Consider the following 15945-nt stretch of genomic DNA (forward strand, 5'->3'; position numbering starts at 1 on the left):
CTTCCAAAGATGAGTTACACTGTCCTTTTTTGATGGCAAACTGCCATCCCTGTCAAAGTCAAGGAGACTGTTGTAGAAGAAAGAGAGCTATAAAGTTTCTATTGCTGGACATCACAGGCAGAGCAGAAAGACTAGAGATATTGGCTGAAAAGGCAAGGTGATCTCATTTTTATTCACAGGGATCTGTATGTAAAGTGTGCACGTACGTTTTTTGTACAGCCGGATAGACATAGAAACTGAGGTCAAGCAGGTTTGCCAAGGCTAATTTCATTGCTAGCATTTTTATGTATCCTAAATACAATTAAATATAAACTTTACACTGCTTGTGTAATTTGATAAAATGTGTTGGATATGACGCACAATCCAATATTTTTGTTTACCTGTTATGTTTCCATCACAGATCAAATGCCAAGTATAATATCATAATTAAAGATATCTAAAATATCGGGAAAGTTGTCCAAGACCTCCATATCCAGGTTACAAGTTCAGACATTTGAGCATTTTGAAAAGCAGATCATTTAATATGAATACAGTGTATGATAAACAGCATGAGGCTAATGAGTCCTGTAAAAAGTCTTCTAGATTCATCCAGGCACTCACAGCAGACATACAGCACTATAAATAGAGGATCCTCGTGTCAATAAGCTCCTCAGCCTGACGTGTATCAGGCGGGAGTTATGGCATGTCAGTAGGGCAGTGATTAGATGTCACTACTGTCAATCTTCTTACAAGATATTGCTGGTCAGATTTCAGCAGAAGCCCATTTGATGCCATCTGAGTGTAGACAGCTGTGCTTGGAAGGCATCCTTCAAAAAGGATGATTTTGAAAGCTGATTCCTCTCAAACGGCAGTTGTGCAATATGTTACCACTACAAAACCAATAAATATTATTATAAATATTTAAGGAAAGGACAAGATCCCTTTGCTCTTTTTTTGGTAACCATAAAAATGAATATTTTATCATCGATTATTCACCCTCGTGTCATTCGAAAACTGTACAAAATTGTTAACTATACAGATTAATGCAAAGTATTGATGTTTTAAGTACATGAAAGAATAAATTACTTAGTAAATCTTTTGATCCAATATACAAAACTGGTCTGACTGATTTTCAACTCAACGACTCGCAACAATACAGCTGAAGAGGAAGGCCATTAGTAAGTAAGTGTAAGCTATTGAATGGTTTCATAAGATTTGAGTCATACAGGCCCCTTTTATGATACTTCTTATAGATCTAAACACCATTTATTGTAATTGCCTGGAAAACAGAAAGCAGAACATTCTTTAAAATGTCTCAGAAAATAAGACATATGGTTTTGAAACAACATGAGCAGGAGTAAATGAAAACATTCCACGATTCCTTTAAGTAGCCAAGATCAAGCAAATGTCTTCAACTACTTATATAGGCTATAATATTTGCATTAGTAAATCAAATTAGCAGCTAAAGTTTACCTCTGAATTGTGCCCTGCAGATATTCAGCCCCATTTCCCCTTTAATTTCACAGTTATATTTGTAGTTACCCCGCTGAGCAGCCATATTTGTGTATTCCGACCATGAGCACAATTCTATGTGCTTCTGTCCGTTACTGTGGTGTGACTTTGAGCTTGTATGTGACCTGCTGTGCTTTCATTTAATTAAAAGGGTAGGGGTGGGGATTCAAAGCGTACCTTAACGGGGATCTGATGGAAAAATCTGTGCATGCCATGTGCGCCCAAGGACACATGATTAGGTGACCAAAACAAAGCTCTCGGTTTGGAAACCTAAGTTATTCTTTCCTTGACCATTTGTGAAAGTGATTCTGTGCTTTAATGGTGTCTTATAAAACTTTATATGATGCTAAAAATTGAATTTTAAACCAACCCCTTTATTACAAGGTAATAATAATAATAATAACAATAAAATGCTACAGCTAAAGCATTAAAGGAATAGTTCATCACCATTTACTCACGCTTATGTCGGTAAAACTTAATTGCTGTTACTTTATCTGTGACGTTTGGAGGAAAAAGAACTGAATCGTCCCAATATATAATTTTTTTCCACTACATGCCGTGTGGAGATTCAGAATGAAGAAATTAAAAAATGACCCCTTTTGGTGAAACCTGATTTCACCAAGTGCAACATTTTCCTGGATCAACATCTTTGTTGATCCTGGAACAACATTCCAATCAGATTTGAGGGACAAGTTTGCTGTTTATGTCAAGTTTAGTCTTACAACCAGGGTAAGGTGACAGATGGTATCCCTCTGCATTTAACCCATTCAAGTAAGTGGACACACAATAGGAGCAGATCAGTGAGTAGTGAGCCTTGAGTGGCGCCCGGGGAGCGATTGGGGGTTAGGTGCCTTGCTCAAGGACACCTCAGTCATATTCCTGCCGGTACTGGAATCGAACCAGCAACCTTTGGGTCACCAGTCCAACTCTGTTACCATTAGGCCATGACTGCCATGACTTTAGGTGATTTTGGGGTTAGGACTAATTTTTCAGACTGAAATGTTGACCCAGGAACATGTCTTACTTAGGAAAATTCACTGTAACTGTTACGGAATAGCACCATGATCGTTTGTGTTTTGTCTCATGTTTCACAGTCCTGTCCGCCATCAGTGTCAAATGTTAAAGCCCAGTGAGCATAAAATATAATTAAACTGTGAGAAACAAATGAAAAGCACCATTCAAGCTGCCTGTAAGTCACTACGCCAAATAAACATTTGTATTGACTTTCCATGAGATCAAGCAGAAAGAGCTTTTCTCACCAGACTGCATACGTACTGATACCAGCCTCTTGGATATGTGTGAATAGTTAACAGAGTGTGAAAAGAACCTATTCTTGCTCTGCTGCTGGCCATTTCCCAGTGGATACAAGATACACAATAATATTTATTCCAACGTACGTCTTAAAGCTTAACCCGCACTGATGAAATGCTTATTTTAGCCAACGTCATCAATTAGATTACATTCCTCATTTTTTCCCATAATGCACTATTTCTTTATATAATCATCTCTAGTGGAGGGCTGTGTGCTCCTGTCCCTGAGTCTGTCATTTGGAGCATGTGGACAGGAGGTGGATAATGAGAACATAAGGGTGAGAGAAGCTGACAGGGACATCATCCTCCCACTACGACCGACAGAACACAGGTCACAGAACAGTCACTAAACCTGCGCTCACCCACCTGGACTTCACATTGAAAAAAGGTTGACTTTCTCGAAATTGTGAGAAAAAGCAATCAGTGGCACTGACCATCTCCAAAATCACAAGATAATTACTTTTCATGTGATGATTTAGGTAGAAGATTCTCACTCAAAATGCAAATATTAAACTGCAACAAGCCCATTTGTTGTGCTATGCTGAATATGGTTCATAAATTTTTCAAGGGAAGTAGAAAAAGCATACCATATCTTTTGTTGTTGTATCGAGGTTTGGTTACCAGTTCACACAAGCACATTTTTACGGACTGAAAATGTAGTGAAATTATTTAAAAGAGTTTGCTGGACAGCATTTTCAACGACGCCACAATATCACTACTGAATCTACATGGTGAAACAGACAACGCAGTAGTTTCAGAAATAATGACTCTTATCAGCCGGTTCTAATTAAGTGAATCAAGCATATAAAGTGCAACAAGTTTATTCCCAAACGAATGACCACTGATTCGGTTCTTTTTAGTGAATCAAACCCATACAACGCAAACCCATGTACACTGTTAAAAAAATTTCTGCCTTAAACATCCGAGTTTAATGTAATTAAAAATTTAAGTCATTTCAACTTAAAATGACATTAAACTGACTTTAAAAAATTAGTTGAATCGTGTATTACATGAAAAAAGTTGAAAATCCCTTAAATTATTTTGAAGAGTTTAAGCAATGTAAAAACATGTTGTAATAACTTATCATATAATTTATTTTACAGTGTAGTGCAACATTCACGAATATATGACTCTTATGAGCTAGTTCATTTTAGTGAATCAAACCCGTAACGGTCACCAGCTGGAGTGCCCCTGAGAGCCACCAGAGGGCACTCCACATCAGACTATTGTCATTCCCTCACAAACTACATCTCCCACAAATCTCTGCCTGGACTCATCAGCACTCATTGTATCCACCTGTATGTCATTATCTTGTTTATTCACCCAATATAAGCCTGTTTTTCACATTCATTCCCTGCAAAGTCTTGTTTAGTGTCTCTACTGTATTTCTGAGCGTGTTTGTTATCTGTTTCTCCCGTGTCCTGGTTCTCTTGATTCTCTGCCTGTTCCCTCGGATTTCTCTCTTTGCTTCAGCCCTGATCTGTTATTGTTTGGATTGTTTGTGTATGACCCTTGCCTGTTATCTGGATTACGTCTTTGGATTACCCTGTTCAATAAATACTGCATTACCTTTGTGTCTCAGAGCAGTTCGTGACACCCAGGGCTGGACTGGTAATCTGGCATACCGGGCAAATGACCGGTGGGCCGACGTGCTTTTTGGGCCGATACATCTCATATTTTTATTTATTTTTTACGCCTCATAAAACTCGTACATCGGCAGCCCATTCGTTTTGTTTTGTTTAATTGACGGCGCTGGGTTAGTGCCGATGTAATGCATTGGTAAAAAAAAAAAAATCATATTTTTTTCCTATGACAGACCGGCCCATGAAACACGTAGATCAGCGGCCCATTGGTGGGTTTTCTTGATTGACACTGGGCTGGCCCAATCAAATCTTGAAACACCTCCCCCTTTGTGCTTTGAGTGAGCATGCAGTGTCAAGTGTACTGTGTATCTGTCCATAGTCTGAGAGATGGAGAAGAAACGCAAGGAATGTGCAGAGAAATAGCGTGAAAAATAGATATAGGCCCTTCAAGCAGACGCTGTAAAATGTGTCAAAGTATATGTGTTTTCTTCAGCAGCAGGACCTTCATCAGCTCCAGTGGCTGATGAGGAGGATAGTGAGGAGGATCAGGAGAGAGATGAGAAAGTGTAGAGTCTGTGGTAAGCAGAACTACTTTTTAAAACACTTTGGCTATGAGTGTAGGAACCCATTACCTAGTTACGCATTATTTCCACATCTGCATTGTTGACGATTACAGCAATTTACTAGAAGTTTAATGAGACGCGTTTGTATCCATGTTTTCCGCCAAAATAAAAGCTTGATGCAGTTTCCGTCAAAATAAAAGATCATGTGCTTATCTCTTTCAAGTTTATAAATTAGTACAAAACTAATTATGAAAGTTTTCTTTATTTTTCAGTGCATTTGTTTTACAATATATGGCTATTAGGCTACTGTCTTGAGATTAATTATAACTATTATTATGTAGTAGTGTAATATAGTAAATATAGTTGTATACTAAAAGAGTTTTTTTTTTTCCTGTGTTTAATTTGCACACTAAAAATGGGTTGCAGCTTTTAATTTTTAACTCTCAAAGTGCACCGGATTGATGAATTTAACATTAAAATGCACACAATTTTCTTAGGGGGGGGGGGGGGGGGGGCATGCCCCCAAACCCCCCTAGAGGGACAGAGGTCCACCCACCACAGTTTTACCAAAGATCCTGTGGGAAACACTGGTATTGCTATGCCAGTGCAGCTTATAGCTTGTTTTTTGATGCATCGCTGCGGAGTATAGTTCAATTGTATTAATAAATTACAATTTTGTACTTATTTCATCTGTTAACTCTCACTCGTTCTTACTCACTCATTACATGCCATTAGTGGTTTTAATGAATAGGAGTTGAACATATTCAAGCGCGTGCAAAGATGGGTGGTGTTTATGATCATATGTAGTGGGCCAGTCTGTGCCAAAATGCCAGGGCCGATTTTCTGTCCCAGTCCAGCCCTGGTGACACCCACACAACACAACTGGTGTAGTGTGATTGCAGAACAAATGACTTTTACAGTATGAGTCGGTTCTGCTTAGAGAATCATACACAGCAAAATGTTATATACTGTAAACTGCCTTTTGTTCAATTCCAATATTTGTATATAACTCTGTATACAATGTTGGTTATATATATATATATATATAAAATAAATAGCAATTGAATCTAATGTTTTGGACTTTACTGGTGTTCATTTAAACCTTAAATATTCTAGTAATATGCAGCAGTGTAGTACAGCATTAGTTGAGAGATTGTATTCCTTAAGAAAAACCGGCACATACTGTATTTTTATTATAAACAATTTTGGTACAGTTGTGTTTATTTGATGTCCAATCTGTGACCTGAAAGGAAGCCAGTTGAGGGCCACTGATTTAGATTTCTCCAATTTGCAAGGGAGGCTGCATATGTTCCATTCATTATGGATATTATAATTCGATCCTAAGTGTCGTACTAAGGGAAATCATCTATCCGTTTAAAAGGTTAAACCAATTACACTGCCATAGTGAACCGCTCTAGATACACTTCAGAAGACCACGATTTAAGCAAGGACGCTCAGCGCAACAGATACACAAACTGTTCTCCCCGAAACACCTGTGCTATTCAGTCACTGTGTCCCGCCAATCAGATCCCTGGGTAATAGCATCCATCAGACCCAACTCCATTTACCATGAGAGGCACAAAAATGCATCAATTTGTTTGCTTTTTTAATGTATTTTGTAGCGCGCAATCAGACACCTGTCAAAAACACCTGCTGCCTATTTGTTGGGCTACAAAATGGAAAGGTGGCCCCTTTGTCTCGCCTAAGAGTTTATAATCAACACTGTGTTTCCACACTGCAACAAGCATTTTTCAATTTTCCCTTCTCCTTTTCTTAATAAAATCACAGCAATCAATCAGCTGTGGGTGGGAGGAATGAATGATGAAGCAAACATCTCGGCTAACCAAGCCTTCATTTGTCTAGTATCAGAGGAAATGTGCACAGCGAGGAGTGCTAATAATTACTTTTATTCCACTTTTGGCAGGTCAAGGTCCCTCTCTGGCTGACTTTCCTTTTGAGACCCAATATTTACAGCATATCAGATGATTTCGCACATGATTGTCTTGGTTTCTTCATCTTATTGATCTTTTTTTTGCCATTTTAATACATATTTAAGCAAGAGTGCTGAAATATAATACGAGTGTTATATTGCTTTTAAATTATATTTTATTACATTTCAGATGAAATTTGGCCAAGAAATGTTTATAATATATGTAAAATGTTCAGGTATTAGCTATTACAACACTAACTGGTAATATAAAATGACATCAACACATTATGCTAGACTGCTTTGTAGCCTGATGTTTGGACTCTATTTGATTCAAAGGACCAAAAGCATTTATCGTCTCAGGGATTAGGAAGCACTCACGGTACGATAAAACAAGCAAACAGAATTTTTGCAGGTCACAAACAAAACGAAAGCAGCAGGAAAATAATTTTCCAGTATGTTGGTTTGACAGTGGATAATATCTTTTTACTGGATAATATCCTTGATGGAAGCAGTTGAGCTAAGCATTTCTACAGTATATGGGGTTGTCATAACCCAATGAAGCTAATATAACATTTATTTTTAGTATTTGTTAAAGATAAGTAAACATGAATCCTAGTATAAAATCCTTAGTGCCTTTCCGCCTACTTTCTTTCTTTTAATTTCCTTTTTTTTCTATTTTTCAAAATGTAGTCTCACCCCTGAGGAGATGCTAAATAAAGTGTTTTATTAGTTGATGTTATTCACAGGCGACTTGAGATTTCTCCATGTGTGTCTACACCGGTTCTGGCCAGGATAAATAAAAATAAAACATAAAAAATATCTTTACTTATTACAAGAAAAGCAATGCTGATTTTATTAACTCTATATATTATTTAATCGTTGCCTAAATCATCTGTGTAGAATAAGAAAGAAGAATAAAACTGTAGAATATACGTGCGTGTGTGTCACAGTGTTGGGTTTGTGTTCCCCAGGTGTCCACTAGAGGTCCTCGTTATCACGGTGTCCTTCACTATTGACTTCATTTCCCAGCATTCTGTCTGTCACTGTCACTCATCAGTTCATTGCACTCAGCTGTTCCCCGTCATCATTGTTCCCAGCTGTTCATTGTTAGTCTTGTTAGATCTGTGTATATATTCCCTATCTGTGTTAGTATGTGTACGGATTCGTTGTTTAATGTCCCCACACTTCCGTTCCTGTTGTTGCTTCTCTCTCGTGTTTTGTTGTTTATTCTTGGACTGTCTTTGTTGGAATTTGACCCTTGCCTGGACTGGATGTGAGTACGGATTACCCCTTTTAATAAATACCTGCTATTGGATCTACGCTGTCTGTGTGTGTGTTCGTGACAGAACGAATCCGTCGTCACAAGATCCAGCGGTATGTTTTGCAACATCTCTTCCCCAGCCACCGAGCGGGAGAGAAGGGAGTTGTTTAAGGGGACCCGGTTGGTAAAGTTCCGTGGGACCCGTGGAGGTCGCCGCAGAGGAGGTGAAAGGGAGATGTATCACGTCCCGTCTGCCCAGTCAGAGACTGTTCACGTCCCGTCTGCCCAGTCAGAGACTGTTCACGTCCCGTCTGCCCAGTCAGAGACTGTTCACGTCCCGTCTGCCCAGTCAGAGACTGTTCAAGTCCCGTCTGCCCAGTCAGAGATTGTTCACGGCACGTCTCTCAAGTCAGAGACTGTTAACGTCGCGTCTGCCCAGCGAGAGACTGTTAACGTCGCGTCTGCCCAGCGAGAGACTGTTAACGTCGCGTCTGCCCAGCGAGAGACTGTTCACGTCGCGTCTGCCCAGCGAGAGACTGTTCACGTCACGTCTGCCCAGCGAGAGACTGTTCACGTCACGTCTGCCCAGCGAGAGACTGTTCACGTCACGTCTGCCCAGCGAGAGACTGTTCACGTCACGTCTGCCCAGCGAGAGACTGTTCACGTCACGTCTGCCCAGCGAGAGACTGTTCACGTCACGTCTGCCCAGCGAGAGACTGTTCACGTCACGTCTGCCCAGCGAGAGACTGTTCACGTCACGTCTGCCCAGCGAGAGACTGTTCACGTTCCGTCCGCCTTCCTGGACCTGGACTATCTGGAGCGTCTGGCTCGGATCCTGGACATGCCCGTGTCTGCTGTTCCAGAGCCGGAACCAGTGTCTGCTGTTCCAGAGCCGGAGCCCGAGGCAGAGCCAATGGCCATTCCAGAGCCGGAGGCAGAGCCAGTGCCCATTCCAGAGCCGGAGGCAGAGCCATTGCCGGTTCCAGAGCCGGAGGCAGAGCCAATGCCTGTTCCAGAGCCGGAGGCAGAGCCAGTGCTGTCTGCCTTCTTGGATCTGGACTATCTGGAGCGTCTGGTTAGGATCCTGGACATGCCCATGTCTGCTGTTCCAGAGCCGGAGGCAGAGCCCATGCCCGTGCCAGAGCCGGAGGCAGAGCCCATGCCCGTGCCAGAGCCGGAGGCAGAGCCCATGCCCGTGCCAGAGCCGGAGGCAGAGCCCATGCCCGTGCCAGAGCCGGAGGCAGAGCCCATGCCCGTGCCAGAGCCGGAGGCAGAGCCCATGCCCGTTCCAGAGCCGGAGGCAGAGCCCATGCCCGTTCCAGAGCCGGAGGCAGAGCCCATGCCCGTTCCAGAGCCGGAGGCAGAGCCCATACCCGTTCCAGAGCCAATGCCTGTTCCAGAGCCAGTGCCTGTTCCAGTGCCTGAGCCAGTGTTTGTTTATGTGTTTGTGTGTGTCCTTGTTACCATTTCTGTTCTAGTGACTGTTCCTGAGCTGGTGTTTGCAGTTCCTGAGCCGGTGGCTGCTGATCCAGAGGCAGAGCCAGTGCCTGTTCCAGAGCCGGAGACAGAGCCAGTGCCTGTTCCAGAGCCAGTGTCTGTTCCAGAGCCGGAGGCAGAGCCAGTGTCGGTTCCAGAGCCGGAGGCAGAGCCAGTGTCGGTTCCAGAGCCGGAGGCAGAGCCAGTGTCTGTTCCAGAGCCGGAGGCAGAGCCAGTGTCTGTTCCAGAGCCGGAGGCAGAGCCAGTGTCTGTTCCAGAGCCGGAGGCAGAGCCAGTGTCTGTTCCAGAGCCGGAGGCAGAGCCAGTGTCTGTTCCAGAGCCGGAGGCAGAGCCAGTGTCTGTTCCAGAGCCGGAGGCAGAGCCAGTGTCTGTTCCAGAGCCGGAGGCAGAGCCAGTGTCTGTTCCAGAGCCGGAGGCAGAGCCAGTGCCTGTTCCAGAGCTGGAGCCAATGTCTGTTCCAAAGCCAGTGCCTGTTCCAGTGCATGAGCCGGTGTCTGTTGCTGTTCCTGTGCCATGGTCGCCCTCGCCCTGGTCTTTACCGCCCTGGCCGCCCGATGGGTCGCCTTCTTCGCCCTGGCCGCCCGATGGGTCGCCTTCTTCGCCCTGGCCGCCCGATGGGTCGCCTTCTACGCCCTGGCCGCCCGATGGGTCGCCTTCTACGCCCTGGCCGCCCGATGGGTCGCCTTCTTCGCCCTGGCCGCCCGATGGGTCGCCTTCTTCGCCCTGGCCGCCCGATGGGTCGCCTTCTTCGCCCTGGCCGCCCGATGGACTGTCTGCTTCGACCTGGCCGCCCGATGGACTGTCTGCTTCGCCCTGGCCGCCCGATGGACTGTCTGCTTCTTCCTGGCCGCCCGATGGACTGTCTGCATCCGCCCTGGCCCCCGGCTAAACCATCACCCCCTGTTTCTGTTCCCTTTCATGGACCTGGCCCCCCATCCCTCCCCCTGATCCTCCACCATTCCACCTCCCTCCTGAACTCTTGTGTTGTGTGTTTTGTCTTGGAGCGTCTAGTAGCCGCTCCGTAGAGGGGGGGTTATGTCACAGTGTTGGGTTTGTGTTCCCCAGGTGTCCACTAGAGGTCCTCGTTATCACGGTGTCCTTCACTATTGACTTCATTTCCCAGCATTCTGTCTGTCACTGTCACTCATCAGTTCATTGCACTCAGCTGTTCCCCGTCATCATTGTTCCCAGCTGTTCATTGTTAGTCTTGTTAGATCTGTGTATATATTCCCTATCTGTGTTAGTATGTGTACGGATTCGTTGTTTAATGTCCCCACACTTCCGTTCCTGTTGTTGCTTCTCTCTCGTGTTTTGTTGTTTATTCTTGGACTGTCTTTGTTGGAATTTGACCCTTGCCTGGACTGGATGTGAGTACGGATTACCCCTTTTAATAAATACCTGCTATTGGATCTACGCTGTCTGTCTGTGTGTTCGTGACAGTGTGTGTGTGTGTGTGTGTGTGAGAGAGAGAGATTTTTAAATTCAAATTTACATAATTTTCTAATTTATTAATACATCTAATGTTGCAAAGTAGTTTTACAATTAAAAAACTTATATTTCTTTAAGGACTATTTGTTTTATGAAGTATTTGTTTTATGATTAACATTTTAGTTTCACAACAAATTGAGATAGTATTAAATAAAAAATATATATTGTATATAATTTTTTTTTTTTACATAATTTCCTAATTTATATACTAAGGAACAATTGTTCCAAAGTAGTTACACAGTTCAAAAACACTTATATTTCTGTAATGACTATTTGTTTTTCATTAAATATTTGTATGTTAATTAATTAATATCTGTAATATATAAAATTGTAATTTCAATATTAACTTTTGTCTATTTGTTCTTGCATGAATACATGTAAAAATGTAGTATGTATATATGAATCATCCTTATACTGTATAGACTTATTCATCCTTTGATACTCTCTTACTTTGATTCTTACATCTCTATTACAAACATATCGGATATCATACAAAATGAAAATTTTCAAGGAAAAACTAAAGATAAATCAAAGTTTGTGAAACATATTTTTATTTTAATTGCCAGCTTAAAGTGGGAGTTTAATCTGTGGAATATACTGTATGTTTTACGCCTCTGCTGAGAAATTTCTCTCTTTTGTCGTGATGAAACTCTCACTCACAGAAGGTGGTTATATACCTAAATGAGACTCATTTCTTTTCTAAAATGTTTATGATTAGCATGTGAAAAACATGACGGGATAATCACCAAGCAGGAAAAAAGGAAAAAACATGAAAAATAGTTATAATATACACCATAGACATTTATTTACAGAAGGAATGAAATGTAACCATAATAGAATACAAGTACACATACACATGGACTAAATCGATATGCATAATATGTAAGGTACCAGTGCTTCCTCTGATGCTGAAAGCCAATAAAAGAAAGTGCGTGTGTGTAAATTGCCATGTGCTCTGAAGCAGCACAGATGTATATCACACTTCCTGCATGTCAGAACTTAAATGACAAACCACAGATAACACAGTTTTTTATCTTAAACGTGCCCCATTTGCGATGCCGTCACCCAGCGTTCTGCAGCACTTCAGTGATCGTCCAACCGAGGCAATGAATTCTGGCAGACGCTATACTGACTTCATAGACCAGGCTTTAAAACCTTATTTTAGTGCCATGGCTTTTGCTTAGACATATTTCTCAGTCATACACACACACGGCCACGTAGAAGCCAGATGGAGGATAAACACTAGCTGCTGAGCACCAGGCTTTTCGCCAGTCAAATGTGATTGCCATCAGTGGCAAATTAACAACAAATTAAGCAAGCGAGTTGGGTAATTACACAGTCAATCAATAAGACATACTTTACACTGGCAGCAGGTAAAATGGTGAATAAATAGCAAACTGGAATTAATTTATATTGATTTGAGTTTCCTCCATAAGGCAGAATGACTGTTATGGCTGCACAATTTGAAATACTTCTAAAATTGTTGATTTTTAACAAATGCCAGACTTAAAGGAACATTGCAGAACACAAAAGTAGAAATTCATTTAATTAATGTGTGTGTACGTATATATATATACAGGTCCTTCTCAAAAAAGTTCATTATTTTCCACAATGTAATGATACAAATTAAACTTTCATATATTTTAGATTCATTGCACACCAACTGAAATATTTCAGGTCTTTTATTGTTTTAATACTGATGATTTTGGCATACAGCTCATGAAAACCCAAAATTCCTGTCTCAAAAAATTAGCATATCATGAAAAGGGTCTCTAAACGAGCTATTAACCTAATCATCTGAATCAACTAATTAACTCTAAACACCTACAAAAGATTCTTGAGGCTTTTAAAAACTCCCAGCCTGTTTAATTACTCAAAACCGCAATTGCGTAAGACTGCCGACCTGACTGCTGTCCAGAAGGCCATCATTGACACCCTCAAGCAAGAGGGTAAGACACAGAAAGAAATTTCTGAAGAAATAGGCTGTTCCCAGAGTGCTGTATCAAGGCACCTCAGTGGGAAGTCTGTGGGAAGGAAAAAGTGTGGCAAAAAATGCTGCACAACGAGAAGAGGTGACCGGACCCTGAGGAAGATTGTGGAGAAGGACCGATTCCAGACGTTGGGGGACCTGCGGAAGCAGTGGACTGAGTCTGGAGTAGAAACATCCAGAGCCACCGTGCACAGGCGTGTGCAGGAAATGGGCTACAGGTGCCGCATTCCCCAGGTCAAGCCACTTTTGAACCAGAAACAGCGGCAGAAGCGCCTGACCTGGGCTACAGAGAAGCAGCACTGGACTGTTGCTCAGTTTTGCATGTCATTCTGAAATCAAGGTGCCAGAGTCTGGAGGAAGACTGGGGAGAAGGAAATGCCAAAATGCCTGAAGTCCAGTGTCAAGTACCCACAGTCAGTGATGGTCTGGGGTGCCATGTCAACTGCTGGTGTTGGTCCACTGTGTTTTATCAAGGGCAGGGTCAATGCAGCTAGCTATCAGGAGATTTTGGAGCACTTCATGCTTCCATCTGCTGAAAAGCTTTATGGAGATGAAGATTTCATTTTTCAGCACGACCTGCCACCTGCTCACAGTGCCAAAACCACTGGTAAATGGTTTACTGACCATGGTATTACTGTGCTCAATTGGCCTGCCAACTCTCCTGACCTGAACCCCATAGAGAATCTGTGGGATATTGTGAAGAGAAAGTTGAGAGACGCAAGACCCAACACTCTGGATGAGCTTAAGGCCGCTATCGAAGCATCCTGGGCCTCCATAACACCTCAGCAGTGCCACAGGCTGATTGCCTCCATGCCACGCCGCACTGAAGCAGTCATTTCTGCAAAAGGATTCCCGACCAAGTATTGACTATTGGGTGCATAACTGAACATAATTATTTGAAGGTTGACTTTTTTTTTTGTATTAAAAACACTTCTTTTATTGGTCGGATGAAATATGCTAATTTTTTGAGACAGGAATTTTGGGTTTTCATGAGCTGTATGCCAAAATCATCAGTATTAAAACAATAAAAGACCTCAAATATTTCAGTTGGTGTGCAATGAATCTAAAATATATGAAAGTTTAATTTTTATCATTACATTATGGAAAATAATGAACTTTATCACAATATGCTAATTTTTTGAGAAGGACCTGTATATATATATATATATATATATATATATATATATATATATATATATATATATATATATATATATATACACACATACATACATATATACATTACTGCTCAAATGTTTGTGGTCGGGATGTTTTTAATCAAATAATTTTTTTTAATTCAGCAAGGATGAATTAAATTGATCAAAATGTATGGTAAAGGCATTTATAATATTACAAAAGGGTTCTATTTCAAATAAATGCTGGTCTTTTGAATTTGCTATACATCAAATAATCTTGAAAACAAAAAAACATTGTCGTTCCCTAGACTAATTAATTCCCTTGTTTTAAGAAAATGGTGCACACAATATAATTCCTTCCCTCTATTTATTAAATAATGGCCACGTTGTACTAATTTGTTCATGTAATGTGTATATTGTGTTTTGGTTTCTTTTTTAATCAGTGCTGTGTTCCGTTTTGCCTGAGTTCTCTGTCATCGTTAGTTTCCCTGGTTGTTAATTGCAGTTTCTGCACCTGTTCTGTTTTACCATGATTACTCTCCCTGTGTATTTAAACCCTTAATTCCTTTTCAGTCGCTCACGTTCGACGTAGTTGACGTGTCGACTGATTGGGATCACGCTTAGAGAACCTGTCATCTTCGAGTACTGTTACAACGAGCCAATGCACATTGGCGTGCGAGATCTGCATCTTACACTCCGCCCCGCGGCGCAGGTATAAATACGGAAGTAGGACCTGCGAGTTTTGAATCAGGCCCTTCACAAACTTCCATTCAAAATGCTATGTATGTGTCGAATGTATCCGTCCCCGAAATTGGTTTGCTGCGATTGACCTGAAGGACGCATACTTTCATGTCTCCATCCTGCCGCGACACAGGCCATTCCTGCACCTTGCGTTCGAGGGTCGAGCGTATCAGTACAAAGTCCTACCCTTCGGGCTGGCCCTGTCGCCCCACATCTTTACGAAGGTCGCGGAGGCGGCCATTGCTCCCATGAGAGAGCATGGTGTTCATATTCTCAACCATCTTGACGACTGGCTGATACTAGCTCACTCTCGAGAGCAGTTGTGCGAACACAGTGACTTGTTGCTCCAAAATTTCAGCCAGTTGGGTCTTCGGGTCAAATGGGAAAAGATCAAACCGTGCAGAGGATCTCGGTCCAACTTTTCTCTTTTCTCGGTATGGAGCTGGACTCGGTCCAACAGACGGCACGTCTCAAGGAGGAACGTGTCCGACTACGTCGAACGTGAGCGACTGAAAGAGAATGACTCGGTTATGTATGTAATCCTCATTCCCTGAAGGAGGGAACGGAGTCATGGTCCTGTCGCCACTATTGCTGGACCACCGCTGACTCCGGTGATACCGGTGATCCGCTGATACCTGCGCCGCGGGGCGGAGTGTGAGATGCAGATCACTTATACCAATGTGCATTGGCTCGTTTTAACAGTACTTGAAGATGATAGGCTCTCTAAGCATGATCACAATTAGTCGACACACGTCGACTACGTCTCCGTCCCCTCCTTCAGGGAATGAGGGTTACATACATAACCGAGACGTTCTTTCTGGTCATTGTTCCTTGTCGCCTGGTTGTTCTACAGTTGTTATTACTCCTGCAATCTCTTGCGTGTTCCTAGTCTGTTTGTTAATAAAGCATGTTTTGTTTTGGATACTCCTTTGTCGTGTACTCAGCACTACACCCA

At 42.1% G+C, this 15945-nt stretch overlaps 1 protein-coding gene across 6 annotated transcripts in view; it reads right to left on the reverse strand.

The window, feature by feature from the left end:
- Nucleotides 1-15945, reverse strand: part of cadm1b (cell adhesion molecule 1b) — a 199272-nt gene that overhangs the window by 71396 nt on the left and 111931 nt on the right. The window lies entirely within an intron of this gene.

This window comes from Siphateles boraxobius, unplaced genomic scaffold, assembly GCF_051911475.1.
Source record: "Siphateles boraxobius isolate OS27281-9 unplaced genomic scaffold, OSU_SipBor_1 6, whole genome shotgun sequence".
Taxonomy (NCBI): Eukaryota; Metazoa; Chordata; class Actinopteri; order Cypriniformes; family Leuciscidae; genus Siphateles; species Siphateles boraxobius.